Consider the following 24,701-nt stretch of genomic DNA (forward strand, 5'->3'; position numbering starts at 1 on the left):
CCTGGAAAAGTCCCCAAAAGGTTCTGGATGTTCTCAACTGTGGCACTAAGGAGATCGCTTAGATCCTCTATATGACCTCACCAGTGTCCTGCAACAATTGATAAAATAAATGTGAAGATCCTATGTAATGTTCACATCAAATAGTAGAGACATTAAGAGGTCAACTCTAATAGACCCTTAACACAAAAGAAGTTTATAATTTTCTTAAGACCAAAGAGGATGCCGGTATTGGTTAAACATTAGAAAACTGTAAAAATTCCATCTCGGGAGACAAAAAGAATAATAGTGTTCAAAGAAATTTGACCTCAAACCTCTCCCCCACTTATATGCTTCCCAGTTGCCTCATTGGTTTAGATTTTATTCTGAAGCTTTCTCTCTGGCATCATCTGGTACTATACTTGTGACTTCATTTTGTCCCCTAGAGAAAATGGTGTAATGTAATTAGAAACCTTAAAAAAATTTTTTACTCACAAAAATACCAAGCACAAAAGTTAAAAACAAAACAAACAAAACCCTAAGTAATTATGAGTCTCTCCCCCTCCAAATAAATAATTAGACTCAAATGTGGGTTCTTCAGAAAAGGAATTCACTGATAAATGACTAGTAATAATAGTTCCTTTTTCTTTGGAGAATCAAACTGTAAAAAAATAGTTAAATATCATTTGCATGCGGGTGGGCTTATCAGTACTTTGTCAATCTACTTCCTGTGTTAGGTTAGAAGGTGGGAAATAGTAACATATTTACTTTGGTCGCAGTGGCTGCTGGTTGAGAGTTCTAGTTTGTTCCAAATTACATTACTCACCAGTCATTTATAATAGGCTTCCTGCATTCATACTCTACCTACACCTTTCAAAGAAGCACTTAAAGTCAGTCCAGAATTATTTCTTAGGTTATAGTATTTTTAAAGCTAAAAAAACTTCTTGTATCATCAATGGTACACTTAATACATGTTCACTGATAAGCATGTGGTTTAAAAAATGAATGTTTTGCCTTGAGGGAGAAATAAAATCATGAATTTAAAGTAGGATAATCTTCTGGCTTCTGTTAGATTTAGCTAAGCCCCAAAGAATATAATTCCTGGTATAACATTTTAAGTCTCAATATTATACGTTGAGTTTAAATATTGATGTTGCTTTCCAAACAGGTTTTCCATTGAAAGTGTTACTATTTCAAATTTGCATACTTCTTCACTATGGTATTTATTGCATGTTGGAATATACCTTCAATTTTATAAGGAAAGTTAGCGATGAGAAAATAAGCATAAGCTTATGTTCAAAATAATAAGCATAAGCTTATGTTCACCAACGTTCAAAAAAGAGCTCTACCCAATAAATGAGATATGACTTGGCTGGTGTGAAACCTATTAAAATGTACTGTAGCTTAAGTGATTATATGTAGTATTTAACAACATCTTTTGCTGAATTCAGTAGACTTAAACATTATTACGGTTGTTTATAGCCTGTATGTATGTACACACATGCACACACTTCTTAAAACTGGGCACGATATTTAAAAAAGAAAACATGATTCTTATATATTCAACAAGAACATTTATTAATCATGTATCAAACACTTATATGCCATGTCGTTACAATAATTTTTTGTTGTTGTTAGAGGTCATAGTAACTGTGCCCTTTTTCATGGCAATTAAACATCTTTAAAATGGCACTTATGGCTACTTTAGTTATTTGTGGATGCTTCCATTTTTAAAGACAGCTCTACTAAAAGTTTTCAAGATACATGGAGATGCTTAATATAGGATCCTCAAATTCTATTTTTTTTCGGTCGCACCACGCAGGGTCTTAGTTCCCCGATCCCGACCAGGGATTGAACCCAGGCCCCCTGCAGTGGAAGCTCGGAGTCCTAACCACTTGACCGCCAGGGAAGTCCCTCACATTCTTAATGATGCCCTCTTATTATTTTGCCTGTGTGTGTGTGTGTTTGCCTTTCCTTAAGCTCCTTCATTTCCCCCCCCCCAAACTCCCATCGTGTGGCTGGATCGTGAGAAGTTTTATGCCTTTGAATACACCCAGAGTTGCTGCAAAATCCCTCTTCATGACAATTCTTCCTTCTCTGATGGATTTCCTTTCAGACTCTCTCCTTAAAAGATGCCCATACCTGACTTTATTAAAACTAGGACTTCCAAGAAACATTTGGGTAATTGAAACAATGTAGAACTTAAAAATGGGGGCAGAGGAGACCAGCGTCCAGGAACCTGGCTCTCCCCTGAGTCCACCTCTGGCTTGCAGCCCTTTCAGGTGGAAGCTGTACGTTCTCCCCCGAGACGTTCCCAGAGCTCAAGAGATGCGGTGGGCATCCTCCCTGCTCCTCACTGCTGATTTTCACAAGGAAGAGGAAAAGTAGTAAACTAGAAGCAGCTTTTCCACCCTCAAGCAAAAGACGTTTTCTCCTTTGAAATGGAAGAAATGTCATCTTTGTCATTAATTCACAAATCTTTATGGAGGTCCCCAGAATTGTGTTAGGCCTTGGGGAAACAGAAATGCAGAAAAGACAACCTTTGACATCTCTGAGCTTCTGGTTTAGGGAGGGAGGGAGACCATCAACAGGTAATGACACGATGAATAGTCTCCAGAAAAAAGAAGTGTCTCCTTGACTGCGAAGGGCAGAAAATCAGGAATGTTCCCAGAAGTCAACACCTGAGTCTCAAGGAAGGAGTTGGTCAGTTCCCAAGCACTAATCTCTTACTAGCAGACTCTACTCGATACCAGATTAGTAAAACAAACCCTCATCTCTCATGATAACCCTTTGTTCCTGAGAACTTTCTGTACTTGCCTCAAGGATGTTATGTGGAAAGATTTCTAGAATATGTCTGGAAACGTTCTTCCTTGAATGGGAAAGGCTTTCTTGATTCCTGACCAGATGTGTTTCTGGAAGAAGGAGGCATTGACTAAAAGCCCTAGAAGCCAACCATAGAAGAAGAGAAAGCATGCCTAGTCCTTCTTTGTAGAATTCAGTTTAAAGACAAAGAGACAATATGTGAAGTTATTTGCACTCTTTGTTGGGAGTCATGATACAGGTATGATCGTGGAAAGGTGATTTTCGAGGACCAGAATTGGTGAATCACACACATTTGTAAGAACACGACAGTAATTTTAGATCAAATGAAATGACCAGTTGAGGAGCTGCTGGGGGGATTGGATGGGCCATTATCGAAATCGGGCAGAGCGCCCCAGAACTCCCAGGAATTTCTGAAGCTCCTAGGCTAAACTGGGGCAGGAGCTGGGGGAATAGGTGGGTCTCCAGCAACCTGGGAGACTTGGTCTACCTTGATTTAGGTGAAAGCATGTCTACCCACCAATGACCTCTGACCCTTGACAAGGTATTAAGAATCTGCATGGGGCTTCCCTGGTGGTGCAGTGGTTAAGAATCCACCTGCCAATGCAGGGGACACAGGTTCAAGCCCTGGTCCGGGAGGATCCCACATGCCATGGAGCAACTAAGCCTGTGCGCCACAACTACTGAACCTGTGCTCTAGAGCCCGTGGGCCATAACTACTGAGCCTGTGTGCCACAACTACTGAAGCCCGTGTACCATAAGCCCATGCTCCGCAACAAGAGAAGCCACCGCAGTGAAAAGCCCGCGTACCACAACGAAGAGTAGCCCCTGCTCACCACAACTAGAGAAGAGCCCACGCACAGCAACGAAGACCCAACACAGCCAAAAATAAATAAATAAATAAATAAATTTATTAAAAACAAAAGAATCTGCATGATGGTGGCAACTGTGTTGTGAAGGCAAAAAAGACAAAGAATGTTGAGACTGAGGACACTTGGGTGCTCATCCCGTCTTTGCCATTTGCTAACTATCACACGCAGCACAAATCTTAGTGTCCTTAACTGCTTTTTCCCATCTCTAAACATAGCGGATACCTCAAGGTATATCATCAAGGGTGCGTTAAGGAAGGGTCAAGGCAGAAAAAGGAGGTGAGGCACCTCACAAGAGGATTTTCTGCAGACAAGGTATTGCTCTGTGCCTTGGGGTGCATCTGTGGAGCTTCTAGAAGGCCAAGGGCATCCTGTGAAAGGAAAATCAAGCTGAGAAGGGAAGTCATTTAGGAAAACTTTTGCTTTATCTCTATTGTTAGAATTTTAAGATTCTCCAACAATAAGTATTAATAGGTTACTTATAAAATGTTAAAAACTGAAAGAGTACAGAAGTAGAACTGTGTTTTTTAAAGGAATATTTTATCAGTTAAGGAAATTTAAGGTAAAAGAAGTAACTTACTTGTTTTTCTCTTTGAATATAGGTCCATAATCCTTCATTGTTCTGAAATCCAAAGAACTTTCAAAACAAATAATTTTTAGAATAAGTTTTCAGCAAGCTTGTTTGATGGTAAAACATAACCTGAACTAATGTTAGGCTAGTCTTTATTTATTGCTTTACTTACACTTTTTGTAATTGTACTGACCGATAGCATGCTACATAATACATAATACAAGAACCATTTTAACTTTTTTTTATTGAAGTATAGTCGATTTACTATGTTGTGTTAGTCTCAGGTGTAGAGCAAAGTGATTCAGTTTTATATCTATCTATCTGTATTCTTTTTCAGATTCTTTTCCCGTATACGTAATTACAAAATATTGAGTTTAGTTCCCTGTGCTATACAGTAGGTCCTTGTTGTTTATTTATTTTATATATAGTAGTGTGTATATGTCAATCCTAATCTCCCAATTTATGCCTCCCCCCCACCTTTCCCCTTTGGTAACCATAAGTTTGTTTTCTGTGTCTGTAAGTCTGTTTCTGTTTTGTAAATAAGTTCATTTGTATCATTTTTTTTAGATTCCACATATAAATGATATCATATGATATTTGTCTTTCTCTGTCTGACTTACTTCACTTGTATGATAATCTCTAGGTCCATCCATGTTGCTGCAAATGTCATTATTTCATTCTTTTTTGTGGCTGAGTAATATTCCATTGTATATATGTACCACATCTTCTTTATCCATTCCTCTGTCAGATGGAAACTTACGTTGTTTCCATGTCTCGGCTATTGTAAATAATGTTGCAATGAACACTGGGGTGCATGTATCTTTTCAAATTATGGTTTTCTCCAGATGCATGCCCAGGAGTGGGATTGCCCAGGAATGGGATTGCAGTGGGATTATATGGTAGCTCTATTTTTAGTTTTTTAAGGAACCTCCATACTGTTCTCCATAGTGGCTGTACCAATTTACATTCCCACCAACGCTGTAGGAGGGTTCCCTTTTCTCCACACCCTCTCCAGCATTTATTATTTGTAGCCTTCTTCATGATGGCCATTCTGACTGGTGTGAGGTGATACCTCATTGTAGTTTCGATTTGCATTTCTCTAGTAATTAGCGATGTTTAGCATTTTTTCATGTGCCTGTTGGCCATCTGTATGTCTTCTTTGGAGAAATGTCTGTTTAGATCTTCTGCCCATTTTTTGATTGGGTTGTTTGTTTTTTTGATATTGAGCGGTTTGTATAGTTTGGAAATTAATCCCTTGTCAAGAACCATTTTAAGTTTTGACAATCTGAAAAATTCTGATATATCTTGACCCCAGAGGTTTCATATGAGGAATGGTGTACCTGAATGTGCATATTAAACTCATAAATAAAACAAATACTCTAGTGGCTCTTTCTAGAGATTTAGTCAGGATAAATGCAAGGACCTCAGTTCTGGTAACTTTCCTGAGGGCATCATTCAATACAGCAGACACTTATTGAATTGGTACTTTGAGGAGAATATCAAGATTAACAAGAAGTGATTGCTGCCCCCAAGGAATTTGAATTATAGTGGGGAATGCATTTCCACTTAAATTTAATGCAAATTACATTGAAATCAATGCTGTAACAGGACTATAGTCAGAGAGCAGAGATGGGTGAGGGTCCGGGAACCCTACGTGGGGGGGTGGGGGGGGATGAAGGGGGAAGGAGGGGTCCAGACTGCCTGGGGGAGGTTGAGAGAGAACTGTCTTAGGTCCTGACATCTTCATTCCTTTTTCTTTCTAAGTAACACATTGTGTTGTTGACACCTTTCTGTGAGATCTAAGAGGCCCTAAGGAATCAGCATTCCCAAAGTATTCCCCAGCGTTCTGAGATGCGCTTTAAGGGCTACCACTCCTTTAGAATTAGGGCGAGCAGTAGTGAAGAGTCTTCCGAACCAGAGGGGGCGCTGTTGCATGCAGGCTGTCTCACCCAGATCTGGTGTTCCCAAATTCGTTACCTGAAACGGTAATGTTAAAGCCCCATTTCTTTTCCCCCTTTGGTGGTTGATATTAAAACATACTGGTTGTAAAGCCACGCAAAAAAGTAGTGGATAGTGAAGGAATATTTTATTAGTTAAGGAAATTTAATGTAAAAGAAGTTATTTGTAACTCCTCCTTGAATATAGGTAAGTTATTTGCTTTTCTCTTTGAATATAGGTCCACAACCCTTCATTGTTCTGTTTTATTGTTTGAAATCCAAAGAGCTTTCAAAACAATTTTTAGAATAAGTTGGATTAAAACATAATTAAAATCATTTTTTACCACTAAATCCTAAATGCACGAAACCAAGCCCTGAAAGTGAATAAATGGGAGCAGAGGAATTTTTTTTCCCCCAAAGCCTCATTTGTGTCCAGGTGCCTTATGGTTCTGGTGCCATTTGTTCCTTTGAAATTGTACCTTTTTGATTTCTTTCCACTTTTATGATTACAGCATATACAGCTCCATAATATGGATAGAAGAGCATTTCCAGAATCACATGTAAAGAAGGTGTGTGTCCTTTAATGGAAGAGAATTTGAGCATAGAAAAATGTGTCCAGCATTCCGTCAAACACAGGGGAGCAGCTGCAGAATTCGCAGGCAGGAAGCACCCTCTTTCTGACCTTTGACAGCTTTGGTCTATACGTGGCATCTTTGAGTTCTGGCAGCCTCACTGAAAAGTCCCTGTGATTAGCGGGATAGCAGAAGGACTAACGCACAATCGCACACGTACTCTAAAACTCGTAATTCCTCGCAGAGGGAGCGTTGATCATGGCTCCGGGGGAAGCTCATGGCTTGTTGTCCTGGTCCTAATTTCATGGTACTGACAGTTGCAAAACCAAAAAGGAACACGGAGAAGAGAATAACTGTTATGAAAATGTTTCCTCTCAAATCCACAGAACCTGTCAACTTCATTGGAGTTGTCTTCCTTCGAGCGTATGCCATCTTCTGGGCTGTCAAACTCCTAAGATTTGTGGGTGGCAAGATGATGTCATTTGTATTCAGCAGCTTGTAGTAATTTCCAATCCCAGCCCTGCTCAAAGGTTGAGATTATTGCAGTTAATGGGATCCGAGCCTGCAGATGAAAGCTTCACTCTTCTTTTCCATGGAGATCACAATACTCTTCTCTTTAGCAGGATGACAATTGTGCTGTCACCAGCATTACATCAGTCTATCTCCCTTGAAATGGCATCATCGAAGCGTGGGAGCACAGCTGTGAAAACAAAACATATTTTACTGGGAGCTTGGTAAATCCTCAAGGCACAGATTAATTCATTTGCCTTTTTAAAGTAACATCGAAAATGTAATGTAAGAGAGATGGCTGCAACAGGTAGTCAGGAGCTCAGAAGGCCAGAGAGATCAGACCTGGGTGCAGTGGCCGGGCCCAGCTGATGGTGTTCGCATCACGGGTCTTGCCCCTGCATGCAGGCGCGGGTTCCACTGCGAGTTGGGGAGAAGTGGTCCTCAACAGCCCAGTAGAAACCACCTACCTGCTATGCAAATTCATGCTTAGACCACAAAATGGGGGCCACTTACCCCACCGGGTTATCACCAGGTGGTAACCATAAGGGGGGGATCACTGATGACTGCATATTCTGGAGACAACATTTACTGTGCTGCTATTGAAATCTGAAAAGCTGAGTACCCTTTACAACGAGTGATCCCAAATCTAGAGACACGTCACCAGATAAGTAGAACAAATGTGCAGGGATCGGATATTGTCACCTAGCTGTGCAAAGCAAAAGAGGTTCCTGGTGTTGGAAATAAGCTTCAGCCGACCAGCTGTTACGTTGATGGATGGGAGAGGATTAGAAATGGCTGAATGTGAATTGAAATGTGAACCAAAGGCAGGTTCACGTCCTTTATTCCACTGATGGCAAAAGCTGTCTAACTCACCGACAACGCCTGCTCCGTGGTTACATGGAAGCAGCGGCTTCACCCATACTGTTACCGAGTCCAAGCTCAGACTGCTTGCTGCACGACAGGCCAATACATCGAGACACGAGTTTTTGGGGCCAGGAATGGCGACTTTATTCAGAAGCCAGCAGACTGAGACGATGGCGGACTAGTGTTCCAAAGAACCACCTTGCCCAGGTTTGATGCTAGTTTCTTTTAAATAACAAAGAGCGGGGAAGCGAGGAAGTAAAGTAAAAAAGGTGGTAAGTTGTTGCAGATACATCCTGGCTCCGGCCAGACTCCGGAGGGTAAGTGGCAATTTCTTCTTTCCTGCAGCCACTCACAGGTGGACCTGGTCAGGCTGTTTGCTGAGAGCTAAGCGAAGGTATTCTAGCGTAATGCTCAGGCATGGGAGGCCTGAGCCTGGGAGGGTTCCAGGAGATGGGCCACTATGTATATTTTAAGTTACAGACAACATCCCTTTAGTGATTAACTTGTAGCAAAAGCAATAGAATACAAATGTCAAAGTAAAAGAAACAGATCCAGTATGGAGTCAGATTTGTTCTTCCCTATTAACAGTACTTTGTGGGAAAAGGGCTTCTCCTGAGAACCCTGGGATGTGCCTGTGTAGTCACAGATGGAGTGGGCTGTGAGCAGCGGGGGGCTGCAGGCTGTCCCCCTTCCCAGACAGCCGGCACCGTGGCTGGAGCTTTCTTAGTGACTTTGCTTGGTTTACCTCTCATTGGTCTCCTATTTTGCTGTGTTAAGAAGCACAGAGAGGAAAATCAGAAAAGGAGCTGTGTCCCAAGGGGCAGAAGCCATCTAGGCAGCTGTCACTGTTCCCAGGATGCAGGTTTCCTTCCGAAACAGAAGGATATTCTAAGACTCAGTCTCACCCAGTGAAGGGAAGACTTGGATGGTGTTTGACTTTGCTCAGGCCGCCACAACAAAGGACCACAGACTGGGGGGCTTAAACAACAGAATTTTGTTTTCTCGTCGTTCTGGAGGCTGGAAGTCCAAGATCAAGGTGCCAGCCGTGTTGGTGTCTTCTGAGGCGTCTCTCCCTGGTTTGCAGATGGTTGTCTTCTCCCTGTGTCCTCACATGGTCTATCCTCTGTGTGCATCTGTCCTAATCTCTTCATCTTATAAGGATGCCAATTATATTAGATCAAGGCCGATCCATATGACCTCATTTAACTTAATTACCTCTTTAAAGTTCTCATTAACTTAAATACGGTCACATTCCAAGGTACTGGGGATTAGGACTTTGACATATGAAGCGGAGGGGGCAGATTCAGCCCATAGATAACAAACAGCACCTGAGAGTCTGTGTCTCTCACCAGCTAAACCCAGGCACGCTTACTGGCCGGACAGGACGGGACGGCAGTGGTGTAACTAGGAAGGACGCCTCAAGGACCTCCCATTTGGACTTAGCTTTAGAGCTCTAGTGTCAAGTCCTGTCACTAGGCCTTTTTGTTTGCATTTAAAAAAACAGCTATTGTCTTATACAGGGACCAAATTTAGAGCTGCTTTGGAAACACTTTCTTCTAAGGAAAGAGTGGATTTCTTCCTTCACTTCTTCCAAAACAAGAAGGGTGTAGGGCATTTCTTAAAAATCCATATGAGTCCCTTGCTATTGTGTCTGTTTTGCAGACAAAACACTTTGCAGGAAGTCTTTGGCAGACAGCCCCGTAACTCAGAAATTCCAGGCTCCATGACAGATGTGAGCAGCTACCCTGGTGACGGGAGCTGCCCAACTGCACGTAGCAGGACAACGCCCCCAAGGTGCCCGGTGTCTTCCTTGATAGGAAAGGGAGGACGCTGCTGTGGGTGTTGGGATTTGGCTGGAAGAACAGGAATAGCACCACTATGTTCATGAAAAATGCAAAGGGAGTTTTAATGGAGCAGAACAGTTACAGTTACATCACTGGGGTTTGCCCATCATGAATTACATTTGGTTTATTTTATATTACGTCTGACCTACGTGTGTGGGGCTGTAGATTCTTCCATGTTTAGTAAAGTTGAGCAAGAAGGCACAACTGACTGAATACTAGATATTCAAAACCTAGTTTTTGGTGTTGGTCAAAAGGTTCACGGTTCTCCCATTACTTGTAAGCATGGAGACTGAAGACCTGATTTTGTTGCCTTAATGGAATCAGTTATTAAAGTGTCTTAAACTTTGGTCTTCTTTACACACAAGGATTTAAAAAAAAGAGAGAATAAAAAAATAGAAGATAATAACATATCTAGAAGAAATTAAATTTGGACTAAAATTCTTTAAAAGGAAATTTTTATTTCTATGGAGATATAATTTTACTAAAAATTTAAAAAGTAGTAGATGAAAATGTACTTGTTAACACAAGTGTTTATCAACAACTTTAAAATTAATTTCATTGCCTTAAGTGTCAGAAATTTTGAGTCAAACAAAGGAAATTTGGACCTGCTTATTAAATGAAATAGATATACTGAATGAGGCGTCATTCTTTGAAGAGGAATAAACTGATGCTAATTCTTTAGACACTTGAATGCACCAGCACTGAGAGGTTTTGTTGTTTTTTCACATATGGGTGCTAATTCACTCTGAATTGGCATACATATGATAAATGTTACAATATTTCTAAATCAGCTGTTCATAAAATAAAATACAATAAAGGCTGAGGAATCTCTCATTGGACAGTGAGGGCATTAACTTTCACTTGAACTTCTCAATTCAAAGGAAACAAATTCATGAATAGATTCTCTTTAATCATGAAGGCAGTGTCTAATTTACAGTCTATTTATCTATGATGCAAAAGGGAATGAAAGTCATAATTTTTCAAGTTTAGAAAGTGCTTTTTAGGAAAACCATGTTGTTTAAAAGCAAAAGAAGGGGAAGAAAGCCCTGCTATAATCGCTACACCTAAAATAATTATGCTCTCATTAAAAAAAAAAAGTCCCAGGTTGCTATAGACTGAGTATTCATATCTCCCCAAATTTCATTTGTTGAGAGCCTAACTCCCAATGCGATGCTGCTACCAGGTGAGGCCTTTGGGTTCTGATTAGGTCATGAGGGTGGAGCCCTCATGAATGGGATTAGTGCCCTTATAAAAGAAACCCCAGGGGCTTCCCTGGTGGCGCAGTGGTTGAGAATCTGCCTGCTAATGCAGGGGACACGGGTTCGAGCCCTGGTCTGGGAAGATCCCACATGCCGCGTAGCAACTAGGCCCGTGAGCCACAACTACTGAGCCTGCGTGTCTGGAGCCTGTGCTCCGCAACAAGAGAGGCCACGATAGTGAGAGGCCCGCACACTGCGATGAAGAGTGGCCCCTGCTTGCCGCAACTAGAGAAAGCCCTAGCACAGAAACGAAGACCCAACATAGCAATCAATCAATCAATAAAAATCTTAAAAAAAAAAAAAAAAAGAGACCCCAGGGAGCTCCCTTCCCCCTTCTGCCATGTGAGAACACATGGAAAAGACAGCTGTCTATGAACCAGGAAGCAGGCACTCCTCACCGGACACCAAATCTACTGACACCTTGATTTTGAATTTACCAGCCTCCAGAACTGGGAGAAATAAATTTCTCTTGTTTCTAAGCCACCCAGGCTCTGGTACTCTGTCACAGCAGCCTGAATGGACTACGAGAGGGACTTTCAGGTAAAGAGGCTTGGCTTTTGGATACAATTTATTTCTAAACACTCATCCACCACCAGTTCCTAAAGAAATAATCTAAGAAGTATATAATTGGGGAAAGCGTCCATTTACACAGAAAGCTAAGGAATCAAATCATCAAAATGGCAGAAATAAACCCCTCCTGAAGGTATGGCATGGCCTTCTGGGGAGTAAGTGGGTAAAGTGCTGGCCCCCAGGAGTCACTGGGCTTGGAGGGCTGAGCTCTGGAGAGGAGGGGGTGCTGTGAGACTAACCTGGAAAGCGCCCTGTGAAGGCCATGGGTGTGTGGACTGTGGGGCTTCCCCACTGACGGTGTCAGTGCAGGGACTCAGAGATCTAGGCTGCTGTCATTAGTGGAGAGCTGTGGTTCCCTGCTCTGGAGAGGAAGTTTCCCAAAGTGCAAAGGTGATTGTAATTGTAGTGATAAGCAGCCTGGTGAAATTGGGCTGGAGACCCCGGGGGGGAAAGGACCACTTCCTTGAACAAGAGGCTGCTGGCAGCATCCCAGGATGGTGGCCAACCTTTGCTGACACAGTAACAGCTGTTTAGAAAAATTGGCCTGAAGAGGCAGATTTTCATGGGAGTTCCAGCCATAAGCCTGGGGCCAGGCGAAGTGGCTTCTCTGTAGATGAGGAGGAATTACAGAGACCAGACTCCCTCATCCGCAGAGCGTGTGGCTCAGATGCTCTTTGCTACACTCAGACTGGATCACTGGATTAGCAACAATCAGTAAGCCAGAATAAAACCAATGTGGTGTCTATGAAAAGATTCTTTATCGTGAAATCCTACCAGGAAGATTCAGAGAAAGTGTACGTTTCTGGAAAATATTTGTGGCAAAAAACCCCAATGAATTTCAGATACCATCTGCTCGTTACTCTCAATAATATTTAAAAATGCTCCGCATAAAATCAGATGAACTGTAAAATGACATGACAGTGGAAGATAATGTTGAGATGTAAGCAGCACTTAAAGGGAAATAAATGAGGTGTGAAGAAATGATTTAAAACTAAGCAGATAACATCAGTGTTTCAAAACGCATTAGAAGCAGTAAAGAGCAGACTCAACCCTGCCAAAAATTATTTCAGTAATAGAGCAGACAAGCTAGAAAAAATATATGTATAATAATGCAAAACAAAGAGAGGAAAAAACTGGGGGGATTTCATGGTCATACATGGAGATCCAATATGTGGAAACTGTATTTCTGAAGATGATACCAAGAACAGATGGAAGAAAAACAATATTTAAACATATATAAAACTTCCTAAAGACTGAAATCTCCCAATTAAAATGGCCCACTGGGTACTAGGCATAATGAAGAGATTCAAACACTTAACATACCCCGGTGAAAGTTCTGAAATTTATGTAAAAGTAAAGAACCCTATTAATGCCATGAAAGAAGGTTATATAAAAAAAAAAAAAAGAAAGAAAAGAAAAAGGGAGAAAGGAAGAGAAAGAAGAAACAAAGAAAGAAAGAAAGGAAGGAAGAAAGAGAAAGAAAGAAAAGAAAGAAAGGAGAAAGAAACAGAAAAAAAGAAATACAAACTGGTCTCAGGATTTTTTTTTTAATAATATAGATGCTAAAATCAATGACGCAGTCAATGTCTAGAGTTCTGAGGGAGAAACTTTGTGACCCAAAATTCCTTATGTCGCCACTCTGTCTGTCACCTGTCAAGAACAGAAAAACACATTTTCAGAGATTCAAGGGCTCATAAACCTGCAGTCCACGTGCAGCCCCTTGCTACTCAAAGTGTGGCTCACAGTCAGCAGCGTCGTATCATCTGGGACCCTGCTGGGCAGCAGACGCTCTCCTCAGGCCCCAAGTCAGACCTACTGAATCAGAATCTGCATTTTAACAAGATCTCCATGTAATTTATATGCACATTAAAGTTCGAGAAGTACTGCTCTAGTAAACCAAGTAATTAATCAAAATGTAAACTGCACCCCCTCCCCCAACAGTGAATCACAGTTGAGGACCACAGTGAACATTTAAATTAAGTACCATAGAATCAAATCTTAATAAGTGTATATCGGAAGTCTACATATACATTTATATAACATAAAATAATAACCTGAAAATGTCTAAAATCTAATATAAATAGGGAAGGAGAATAGGTGACAGAAAATAAAAAGCCTATTGCATCATATGGTTCAGCAACATTCAGTAAAATTCTTAACTTTTGGGATGTTTTATCCTTGGAATTGGTAAACAAGTATGTATATGTATGTGTGTGTGTATGTGTGTGTGTGTATATATATATATATATCTTTTTTTTCAAATATGTTAAAGACAAATGATACCCAAACTATAAACTAGCTTTAAACAAACAGAGGGCAAAAATTTACATAATGTAAAAGAAAAAAAATCAGAACATATTCTTTGTGAAAATAAATGTAAATGGGATAAACTCCCCTATTCAAAAAAGTAGGCTGATTTCTGTCAGTGAAAATAGCTTTATTACTTATCTTCAAATCAAAGAAAATATAAAGTACAGAGTGGGCACAAAAACTCTCCTGAGCTCCCATTATACACAAATAATCATTATAAATGTTCTGATGATCATTTTTCCAGAAAACAAATCCATTTGGTTTTTACAAATGGGACGATACGATGCATGTAGTTTTTAAAACTGCCCATTAAATATGATATGTCTAGGTGTATTTGTAGTTGTTATTTGTTTGTTTGTTTCATATTTTCATGCTTAGGTTTCTCTGGATCTGTGGTTTGATGTATTTCATTCATTTTGAAAATTTCATTTAAAATATTTTTTTCTGCATAGTTCTCTCTCTCAATGGGGAACTAATTACCCATTGTTACTTCTTTTTCCAGCTCTCAAAGCTCTGTTATGTTTTATTTTTCACTCTTTTTTGTGTGTGTGTTTCAGTTTGGGTAATTTCTATTAACCTATTTTCAAGTTTATTGATTCTTTTCTCAGCTCTCAAGTCTGCTGAAGAGCCTGTTGAAGGCATTTTTCATCTACAGTACCACAGTTTTCTTTCCCCTAATATTTCCATTTAACTTTCTCTTCTCGCTCCCACTCCTCTGCTGAAGTTTCCCATCTCTTTATGCATGTCATATGCTTTTTTCCCCTAAGTGTCTAACATATGAATTATAGTTATTTTAAATTCCTTGTCTGATAGCTCCAATACACGGGTTACCTCTGAATCTGGTTGTGTTGATTGCTTTGTCTCTTGACTTTGGTTTTGCTTTTTTTTTTAATTTTGTTTTGTGTGTATGTCTTTAATATTTGGTTGAACGTTAGACATCATGTATAGACCAATCGGCACTGAGGTAAATAGTATTTACACATGTAAGTGGGCATGCCTCTTTGGTTAGACCTTCAGTGTGGGTGTTGAGTAAATACGTTAAGGAGTTGAAGTGGGTTTGAGTTTTCTGGTTGTTATGGTTCCCTTCCATGAAAACTGGCTTCAATTCCTCTAGCATAAGCTTGTGCTTAGGGGCTGGGGTTCCAGAGGGTCTTTCTCAATGTTCCTGCTCTACCCTCAACCTCCAGTCTTCCCTGTGTACCTGTGCCAAAGAGGGGGAGGTCTCTCTTCATGCTCCTGCCCCCTTTCCAGAAGTAGACCGTTCTTGCGTATCACTTGGTGCTTGCTAGCCCTGTGGTGGGGATAGGGAAGGTTGTCCTGGTCCAGCTTCAATCTTAGGCTGATCCTCTCTGCCTGGGTCTTAGGGGTGGGGCTTTCACAGCAATCCCGCTCCTTTTCCCATGATAGCCAAACTGCCTTGTATCTGTGGTGAGTCTTGCATGGGGTAGTTCCCTGCCCCTGCCCTGGATGGAGGAGACTTCTATTCAGTCCCGAACCAAGAATTGTTTCCTGCTCCTTCTCCAGGGGTAAAGGATGTTCCTTTTTTTTCTTTTTCCTTTTTTTTTTTTTTTTAACTTTTCCCCAGCCGCCCCAGCTTACCAGTGTCCCAGCAAACTAAAACTTTTTTTTGTTTTTTAATAGGGGAGTAGGGTCCAATCAGAGTTTTGTGCCTTTCCTATAAAAGCAGCCACTCCCATTTTCAAGGTCTACACAATCAAAGGAGTTTCTCTTGGTCTCCTGCTCTGCTCCCGATCTTTCTTGTGAGCATTCAGTGGAGGTCCCTGTAAAAGACCCTGAATGTGAGTGCAAACTCCCTCTGTGTCTGTGCTCTCAGGGGTTCTGTACTCTACTGCTAGCCCACACTTGGCCCTATGCAACCCATTTTAAAATCTAGCTGAATTCTTCTTACTCATGTGTATGGTCCCAGCATCTCTTCCTCCTGTGCTCTGCCGTACATGAATCAGTACTTGTGTCCCATTTTTCCTTGGAGGGGCCTGACTTTCCTTGCATTTAAGGATACTTTTTTTGCGCTGTGGCCTTGGCTCTCTGATAAGTTCATGAAAGTTAAAATGTTGCCATTTTTCTGGATTTTTTTCCCCACTGTTAGAGTGAGGCAATACTTCTTCCTGCTTTCCCCGTCTGAGGTGGAATCAGGCATGGTTTGAAATGCTTTACAAGTAATAACTCGTCACTTTCTTTCAACAAATCTATAAGGTAGATATTATTATAGTCCGCATTGAACAGATGAAGGAACTTAAGCACAGACATTTAAATTATCCAAAATCACATAGCCAGAAGGGCGAGAACTGAAATTCAAACTTAAGCAGTCCGATGCGGAGGCTGCACCACTCACCACTAAAATGCAACTGCCGTGCATATTGTAAATGGTCTGAATATACCATTTTTTAAAACCCAGTCCTCTCCTAAGGGATATTGGGTTGTTTCCGATAGTTTTCTATTATAAACAATGCTGCAGTTAACTTGTGAAGTTATCTCCCAAAGATAAGGCCCTCAACCTGTTGCTGGGTCAAGGGGTATACATGTACTTATTTAAATTTAAAATACCTATTGTCAAATTGCAATAATTTCATTCATTAAAATTAAATTTAAAGTTTTTTTCAATTACAGAGTATAAAAGTGATATAACTTTTTTAATAACGTGGTTACTGAAAAAAAATCCAGATGAAAAATATTGTATATATATACACCCATATACTTATGTATATATGTATTCACACACAGAGCTCACTCCAGTCCTACACCAATCCCACTCCTTTCTTGTACCTACCACTATCACAGTGTAGTATATATAGCGGTAGAATTTTGAAAAGCAGAGAGAGCATTTCATTCGGAAAGCATAGGATGAGCAACATCTGGCCGGGGCAATCAGGAAACCAGCCTTTCTGGAGCAGAATTACACAGTATAAGAAACAAGTTTGCGAAAGCAGAGGGAGCTATGAAAGCCGTGCAGGGGATTTGTGATTCGATGTAATAAGAAATAATAGAGCTGTTCTTTATTGGGGGCAAAGAAGTGACATACTAAACCTGTTATCTCAAGATGATCTTGGCAAAAGTAGTTGCACATGGTTTGGATGGGAATACATGGAACTGGTCATAATGGCCAAGATACTAGAAAGACAATCCAGGCAGGAAGCGGTGGTGGCCTGAGCTAGGAGGCGTGGAATATGACTTGCCGATAAACTGACACGTGACCTACTGGAACCTATCAACTTATCAAAGATGTAACGGACTTGTGCATTAGAGGTAGACACGATTATTACAACTTCGTAGGATAACTGTTTGATTAATTTAGCCTGCTTCAATTCCATAGTCAAGTACTATCATTTCTCCCCTGCATACGCTCTCACTCTGCTGCCTCATTTCTTTGCTCCCTCCCTTGGCGAAACCCAACTCCTCGTCTGCTCTGTGGCTGCCCTGCACAGTGGAACATACCTGGAGGAAGCCCAGGTGTGTCCCATTGGCTTCAGGTGGGTGCCCAGGCCAGCAGGCAGTCATGCCAAACCGCGCTGGTCCGTCACTCTCCCATGCTTTTCTAGACCTCAGACTTCCTCTTCCCTCTCCAAACTCCAGTACTTCTTCCTCCATCTTCAGCCTCAGCTCACGATACTGGCTCCCATTACGGTGACAAAATGGAAGCCACCAGAAGAGAACAGATACAAGGGAGGGAGGAGGGGCGGTGGTGGTGGGATGCATTGGGAGACTAGGATTGACATGTAGACACTAATATGTATAAAATGGATAACTAATAAGAACCTGCTGTATAGAAAAATAAAATAAAATAAAATTTAATTCTCTCCAAAAAAAAAAAAAAGAGAACAGATACAAGCTCTCACCACCAAGCACGCCCACGCACCTCTCCAGATCAGTGTTCACCCCCTGTGCAGCCCTTCTCTTCTTACAGACAACGGTTCGTACTCCTTGGGCCAGCCAACCTCTCCTCCTGTGCACCTAGTAACATCCCCCCACACTCACTCAGGGACACTGCCCCGCAAATTCTCCCTTCTCTCTCCTACAGCATCAATGTTGCCTTCTTTTCTGGACCATCCCCATCAGCTTAGAAACAGGCTGATTCTTGTTTCAGGTTAAAAAAATCAAAACCCTCTTGGCCGCATTCTCCCCTCCAGCTACCGTGTGTGCCTTTCCTTTTCTTTACAAGAGAAGTTTTTGAACGTGCTGTTTGCACCCACTGTCCCCGTTTCCTCCCTTCCCGACCCCTCGAAGCCACTCCAACCAGACTTTGCTGCCACCTCTCCGCCCAGACTACCACGCTCAAGGCCCCCGGTGACGTACACACTGCCAAATCCAGGGGTAAGCGTGCGTTCTCATCACACCTGACCTATCAGTAGGAGGACCTGTCACTTGTCATCCGAACTGGGGCACATTTGAGAGTGAATAGGGTTGTAGCAATGATTAAACCCAGTCCAGCAGTATCAGCTGGGATGGTCCAGGGCAAACCAAGACAAGTCAGCAGATAGAAGCAGCTGCTCACTCCCTCCTCTTTGCTCCTGGCCTTCAGGCCAACAGTTAGCAGGCTGTCCTCCTGCCTTCCCGGCTGCTCCTTGTCTGTCTCTTTTTCCTGTTCCTCCTCATTGGCTGATCTTCTTAACAGTGAGGTGCCACAGGGCTCAGCCTGCTCTCAGACCCTCTGCTCTTCTCTATACTTGCTCCCATGGTGACTAATCCCATCTCAGGGCTGTAAGTACCATCTTACATGCTGATGACTCTCAATTTTATCTCTGGCCCCATCTCTCCCCTGAACCTGCATATCCAGCTGCCTAGCCTATGTATCTGCTGACTTCTCCAATGCAATATGTTCACTGTTGAGTGACTTTTTCCTCCCAATCCTGTTTCCCATTGAAGTTAATGACACCTCAACCCTCCCAGTTGCTTTGTCTAAAAATCTCAGTCATCCACCACTCCCGTCTTTCTCTCACAGCCCTCCTCTGCTCAACAAGAAAATCCTGCTGGCATTTACACCAAAACAGATCTAGAATCTGACTACTTCTCATCACCCTCCGGCCTCCACCCTGGTGTGAGTCACCAGCATCTCCAGCTGGGATTGTTGTAACAGCTCCCTAACTGGTCTGCGTATGTCCGCCCTCGCCCCCTTTCCATTCCTCAGCCCAGCTCTCAGAGCAATGCTGTGTGCAGAGGAAGTCAGAGCATGTTGTGTTCCTGCTGAAAGCCCTTCTCACTGATGAAAGCCAGTGTTCTCTCACACCAGTCAGAACGGCCATCATCAAAAAGTCTACAAATAACAAATGCCGGAGAGGGTGTGGAGAGAAGGGAACCATCCTGCACTGTTGGTGGGAATGTAAATTGGTGCAACCACTATGGAGAACAGTATGGAGGTTCCTCAAAAAACTAAAAATAGAGCTACCATAGGATCCTGCAATCCCACTCCTGGGCATCCATCCGGAAAAGATGAAAACTCTAACTTGAAAAGGTACATGAACCCCAACGTTCACTGCAGCACCATTCACAATAGCCAAGAAATAGAAGCAACCTAAGTGTCCATCGACAGATGAATGGATAGAGATGTGGTATATTTATATAGTGGAATACTACTCAGCCATAAAAAAAGAATGAAATAATGCCATCTGCAGCAACCATGGATGGGCCTAGAGATGATCATACTAAGTGAAGTAAGACAGAGAAAGACAAGTATCATATGATATCACTTATATGTGGTATCTAAAAAAAAATGATAAAAATGAACTTATTTACAGAACAGAGACGGATTCACAGACTTAGAAAACAAACTATGGCTACCAAAGGGGAAAGGTGGGGGAAGGGATAAATTAGGAGTTGGGGGTTAGAAGATACAAACTAGCAGATACAAACTACTATATGTAAAATATCAATAGATAAACAACAAGGACATACTGTGTAGCACAGGGAACTATATTCAGTATCTTGTAATAACCTAAAATGGAAAAGAATCTGACATTATATATATGAAACTGAGTCACTTTGCTGTACACCTGAAACAGTGTAAATCAACCATACTTTAATTAAAAAAGGAATGATTAAAAAAAAAAAAAAAGCCAACGTTCTCATTTTCACTTGCCTCACTCTTTGCCCAGGACCTTCAGTCTTTTTCTTTGGACTTTCTCTGTTGAGAGCAATCCTTCAGCTCTGCCCTCTTCCTCAACACTCACATCTGAACCATCACAAAAGCTCCTTGAGAAAACTACGGTTTCTCTTCTTCTTTAGATGCACCTTGCAGAATGTTCTGACCAACAGTTAGAACCAGAGGATGTCAGTGCTTTCAGTACCTGCCTAAAAGTAGCATTTGTAGCCCAATAATAATAACTCAGGATGCACCTGTTAGAGGGGTTCAAATGGTGGCATTTCAGTTTCCATATTAAGAGAATGCTCTGTGGGGTCCTCTTCCCAAAGTGGCAACACATTGGGGGTTCATTTCATTCTCAGCAGGTGGAAGACAGAAACTGTAGTTTTCCGCTGTCAGCAGCAATTCCTCCCACTGGAGCTCTTGGAAGGCTGCAGATTTACAGGAAGAGGGCAGTGTATCAACACTATTTGTTAATGGTGGTAACGCTGACTCCCCTGCCTGTTGTCTTATTTGTTTGGGACCAGGCTATGATTGTGAGGATTCTTTCTCAAGGAAGCCATCATCTGAGGGAAAACAAATGGGACTTTTGTTCATTCATTCAACAAACATGTATTAAGTGCCTGCACCAGACATCGTGTTCACATCTCACCCCATAGAGACTAGAGGGGAAACCTGACACTACACAAAAAACTACGCAAACACATAGTTACCGTTCTGTTCGGGGATCCAGAGAGAAAGGACAGATATTAGGAGAGCATAGTAGAGGTGAGGGCTAACCCCTGAAAAAAGTCTCCCCGGAGATAACTGTATTTTCTTCATTGTTATAAAAATTCAGTTTCCCCACTCTTAGGCTTTCTTGAGCTAGAAAGCAGGCTGCTCAGAGGTGGGAATCTAAGTAGGGGAGCTCCTGGCTGCTGCCCTCTGACGTGGCATGTATGTTCCAAGCGGGGCCTGGGAATTCAGAGGAAGGACCGAGCACAGCCAGCCGGGGATGCTGGGTCGTGCAAGAAAGGCAGGCCTGTGATGGGCTCAGAGAAGAGGAGAGTCATTCCAGGCAAAGGGAGCTTGAAGTCTGTCTGGAAAAAGAGTACGTTATTTAGTCTTAGTGGAGCCTAGGAGAGAGAGATGGGTGGAAAGAGGTAGAAAGATGGGCTCTACGTGCCAGGCGTGTGGGTTTCAGGGAGAAGAGAGTGGTGAACGTGACGGATATAGCCGTAAAGCTTACTGATGGAGAAGAGGGCCAGTCAACCAAGTGAACACAGAAATCCGCAACAAAATGACATCAAATTGTGAAAAGGGCCACGTGGGAACTAAACTCGGAGGTGGTGGAGAGAGTGCGGTAAGCAGAGGGCAGTGGCTCCAGAGGGATGCTCGGGGTGGGCGGGGAGGTGTCCCCCCCCCCACCCCGAGGTGATCTGGGGTCAAGAGACCTGAGTGCACCACGAGGCCAGTCAACCAGAAAAGATGAGAGAGGGACCAAGCTCGGGCCTTGCAAGTGTGGAGGCAGGAAGTGTCGGAGGGGATTAGGAATAATCCAACAGCTAGAATCTGGGGCAGCAGAGGGCACGGGGTACTGGATGAGATGGCATCTTTCCTGAAGGCCCTTGAAAGCCAAAGCAAAGAGTTGGGATTTCATTCTAAGAGAAAAGGAAGCCACTGAAGGGAATTAAGTGAAAGAGTAGTATGATTCATTTGTAGAAGCTGTGTGGACAGATTGGAGGGACTCTGGAACCTAACGATCCGGAGACTCCCGTAGATGAGATAAGGGCCGTGGGGTAGTGGGGAGGGGGAGGTCGACTGGAGCTGTGTTTCAGAAATGGAAATGACAAGCCTACTGATGTGACCTGGGGGCTGCAGTGGGGCTGAGACCAGCAATAGGAAAACGGGAGCAACGTGTGCAAACTGGGTTTCTGGTTTGAGCCAACAGCAGGGAAGTACCGTTTTCTGAAGAAAGTTTGGAGAAACTCTGGAGAAACCGAAGGCCAAGTGGATTGCGGGGAATCCCACGTGTGGGGTTTGGGCTCAGCCTGTAAGATAGGCTGGTGGTGAGATCAAATAGACAGTGAGCGCTCAGAGAAAGGTCTCGGCTCGTAACAGAAATGTTGGTGTCATCGGCTTGCAGGTGTGTCTCTCGCCAGGCCTGTGAATGAGATCAGCTAGGGAGCGAGTGGAGAGAGAGGACAGGACAAGTGGGCTGGAGGCTGAGAAGCTGGCATCTTGGGGCTGGGCTGAGGGGCTTGAGGAGAGATGCATGGGGCGGGAGGTGCAGCAGGGACGTGTTGGTCCAGATGTGGATCCAGACACAGCCAGTGCTGGTTGTCCGGAAGCTGCCAGGAAGCCCAGTAAGATGAGAGAGCATAGGCTTCCTCGGATTTGCCAGCGTGGACATCTTTGGTGACTTTGGTGTATGGTGGGTGTGGAAGCCAGGGGGGCATGGGCTGAAAAATGAACTTACAGTGATGTGTGGATAGTTCTGGAAAGATTTTGCTATGAAGGAAAACTAAGGAATTGGGATAGTAGCTGGGGGGTCATGAGGGCAACGGATATTTTCTATTTTTAAGTTAGGAAACACTTAAGTATGTTTAGCCGTGGGTGGGAATGATGCAACAGAGAGGGAGTGGTTGGTAATTAACGCAGGCAAGAGAAGACTGCTGTGGGGCCAAGGCGGGAGCAGGTGAGGGGGGTGGGTGCCGGGTTTTTGGCTGCTCTAACAAACTACCATGAACCTGGGGGCATAAAACAACACACGCTTCTCCTCTTACAGCCTGGAGGTCAGAAGTCCAAATCAGTGTCACTGGACTAAAGTCAAATTGTCAGTAGGGTCAAAGGTCGCTCTGGAGGCTCTAGGGGACACTCTGTTTCTTGCTTTTTCCGGCTTCTAGAGCTGATTCCTTCGTTCATTGCCGCTCCCTCCATCTTCAAAGCCAGCAGGGGAGGGTCTTCGAATCTGTCTCTGCTCTGGTCACATCATCTACTCCTCTGTCTTCAAATCTGTCTCTGCTCTGGTCAAGTTTCCCTCTGCCTCTCTCCTGTGATTACATTTCGGGCCAACCTAGGTATTCCAGAATAACCTCCCCGCCTCAAGATCCTTATTAATTACACCTGCAAAGTCTCGTTTGTCCTATAAGGTAACACTCAGCCAACACGTATGGGCTGCGGAGCGCTGCGGAGGACTGGCCTTGGCTCGGAGCGGGGAGACTTCCTTCCTTCTTGTAACGAGAGGGAAAAAGGGAAAGGGACCCGTGCAGGACTGTGTAGATTTGGTGGTGCAAAGATGAGGGAGTTCCTGCTTTTGGCTTCAATTTTCTGCAAGAAGTATTGACAGCTGAGAGGAATGGCGACTGAAGGAGGGTGGACAGGGGAGCGGAGGGGGTAGAGGTCTGGAAGTATTGCACGGAGTGGGAAACTTAACCACCTCTCAGGCCTGGCCAGGTGTTAAGTATAGGACGAGAATCTATGGGATCTAATCAGGAGGCGGGGAAAACAAAGCAGCCGGCTGGCTTCTCAGGAGACTGTGAGAAGGGGGTCGGGATGGAGAACGAGGGGACCCTGGGTGAGTGACCTCTAAGTACCAGAGGGGTTGGGCGGAGTGGGATATCTCTAATGCAGATTTTGGGGACAGTGCAGATTTAGGTGATGACAAGTTCTGGGGTTTCCCTTGGGGAGGGAGTCACTGGGGGACAGAGAGATGGGTCATCCACCTGGATGCTGAAGAAAACAGAGTGGGAAACAACCACCTCTCAGGCCTGATGAGAGACCCTGGCCAGGTGTTAAGTATAGAGTGAGAATGAAAACAGGAAAGAGGTGGCCAGGAATACTGTGAGACAGGGACCAAAATCTTCAGTGAACGGGGAGTGGGGAGCGACCCGGAAGAAGTTAGATGCTAGAAGTGGGTGGATGACCGGAACCGGAAGAGTAGTGGGTGCCCTGTTCAATAGCATCCGTGGAAAGGGAGCTGGTGGTTTGCTGGAGGAAGGAGGAGAGAGGGTGTGGAAGGAGCGATGCGAGCAAGGAAGCCCAGCTTTTCTTCCCAACTCGGAGGGAGTCAAGGTGTGAAAGACAAATATCTAACACTTGAGAGGGCTCCCGTGTTTCCATGTTTGTATTAAGATAAGGAAAGTAGCTGATACTCTAAGAATGTGTGCTAATGCTTTGGTGGAAGAGTTGGGAGGTCTGAGGTTGGAGGCACATTGGGATGGGAGTCTGGCTAATACTGGATTTTTGGAGAGGATCCCTGGGCTTCCAGTGGTGAGTGAGTTTCACGGGACAGAGCACGTGGAATCACATAGCTAAGGGCCTTGAGCGGCAGTCTGGGGACTCTGTGTTTTACCCTGTAGGTGGGGGCTGGGGGAGGATGTTCACAGCAAACTGTCATGGTCAAAGGCAGGCTTTGGGAAAGTTAACTTTCCAGCCTCGTGAATGAAAGAGGCCGTTAGAAGGCTACTGCACAGGCCAGGATTAAGGTCTGATCAGGGTATGAGCACTGAGAATGGTGGAAAGAA

The 24,701-nt window shown here is 43.2% G+C and overlaps 1 long non-coding RNA gene across 1 annotated transcript; it reads right to left on the reverse strand.

The window, feature by feature from the left end:
- Nucleotides 1-6,423: 6,423 nt before the first annotated feature.
- LOC137773536 (uncharacterized) lies at nt 6,424-20,624 on the reverse strand. Its single transcript, XR_011075699.1, has 3 exons — nt 20,451-20,624; nt 20,194-20,358; nt 6,424-7,445 (listed from the first exon to the last, which is right to left on the reverse strand). It is a non-coding gene; the product is annotated as an uncharacterized lncRNA (long non-coding RNA).
- Nucleotides 20,625-24,701: the final 4,077 nt, after the last annotated feature.

This window comes from Eschrichtius robustus, chromosome 12 (genome assembly GCF_028021215.1).
Source record: "Eschrichtius robustus isolate mEscRob2 chromosome 12, mEscRob2.pri, whole genome shotgun sequence".
Taxonomy (NCBI): Eukaryota; Metazoa; Chordata; class Mammalia; order Artiodactyla; family Eschrichtiidae; genus Eschrichtius; species Eschrichtius robustus.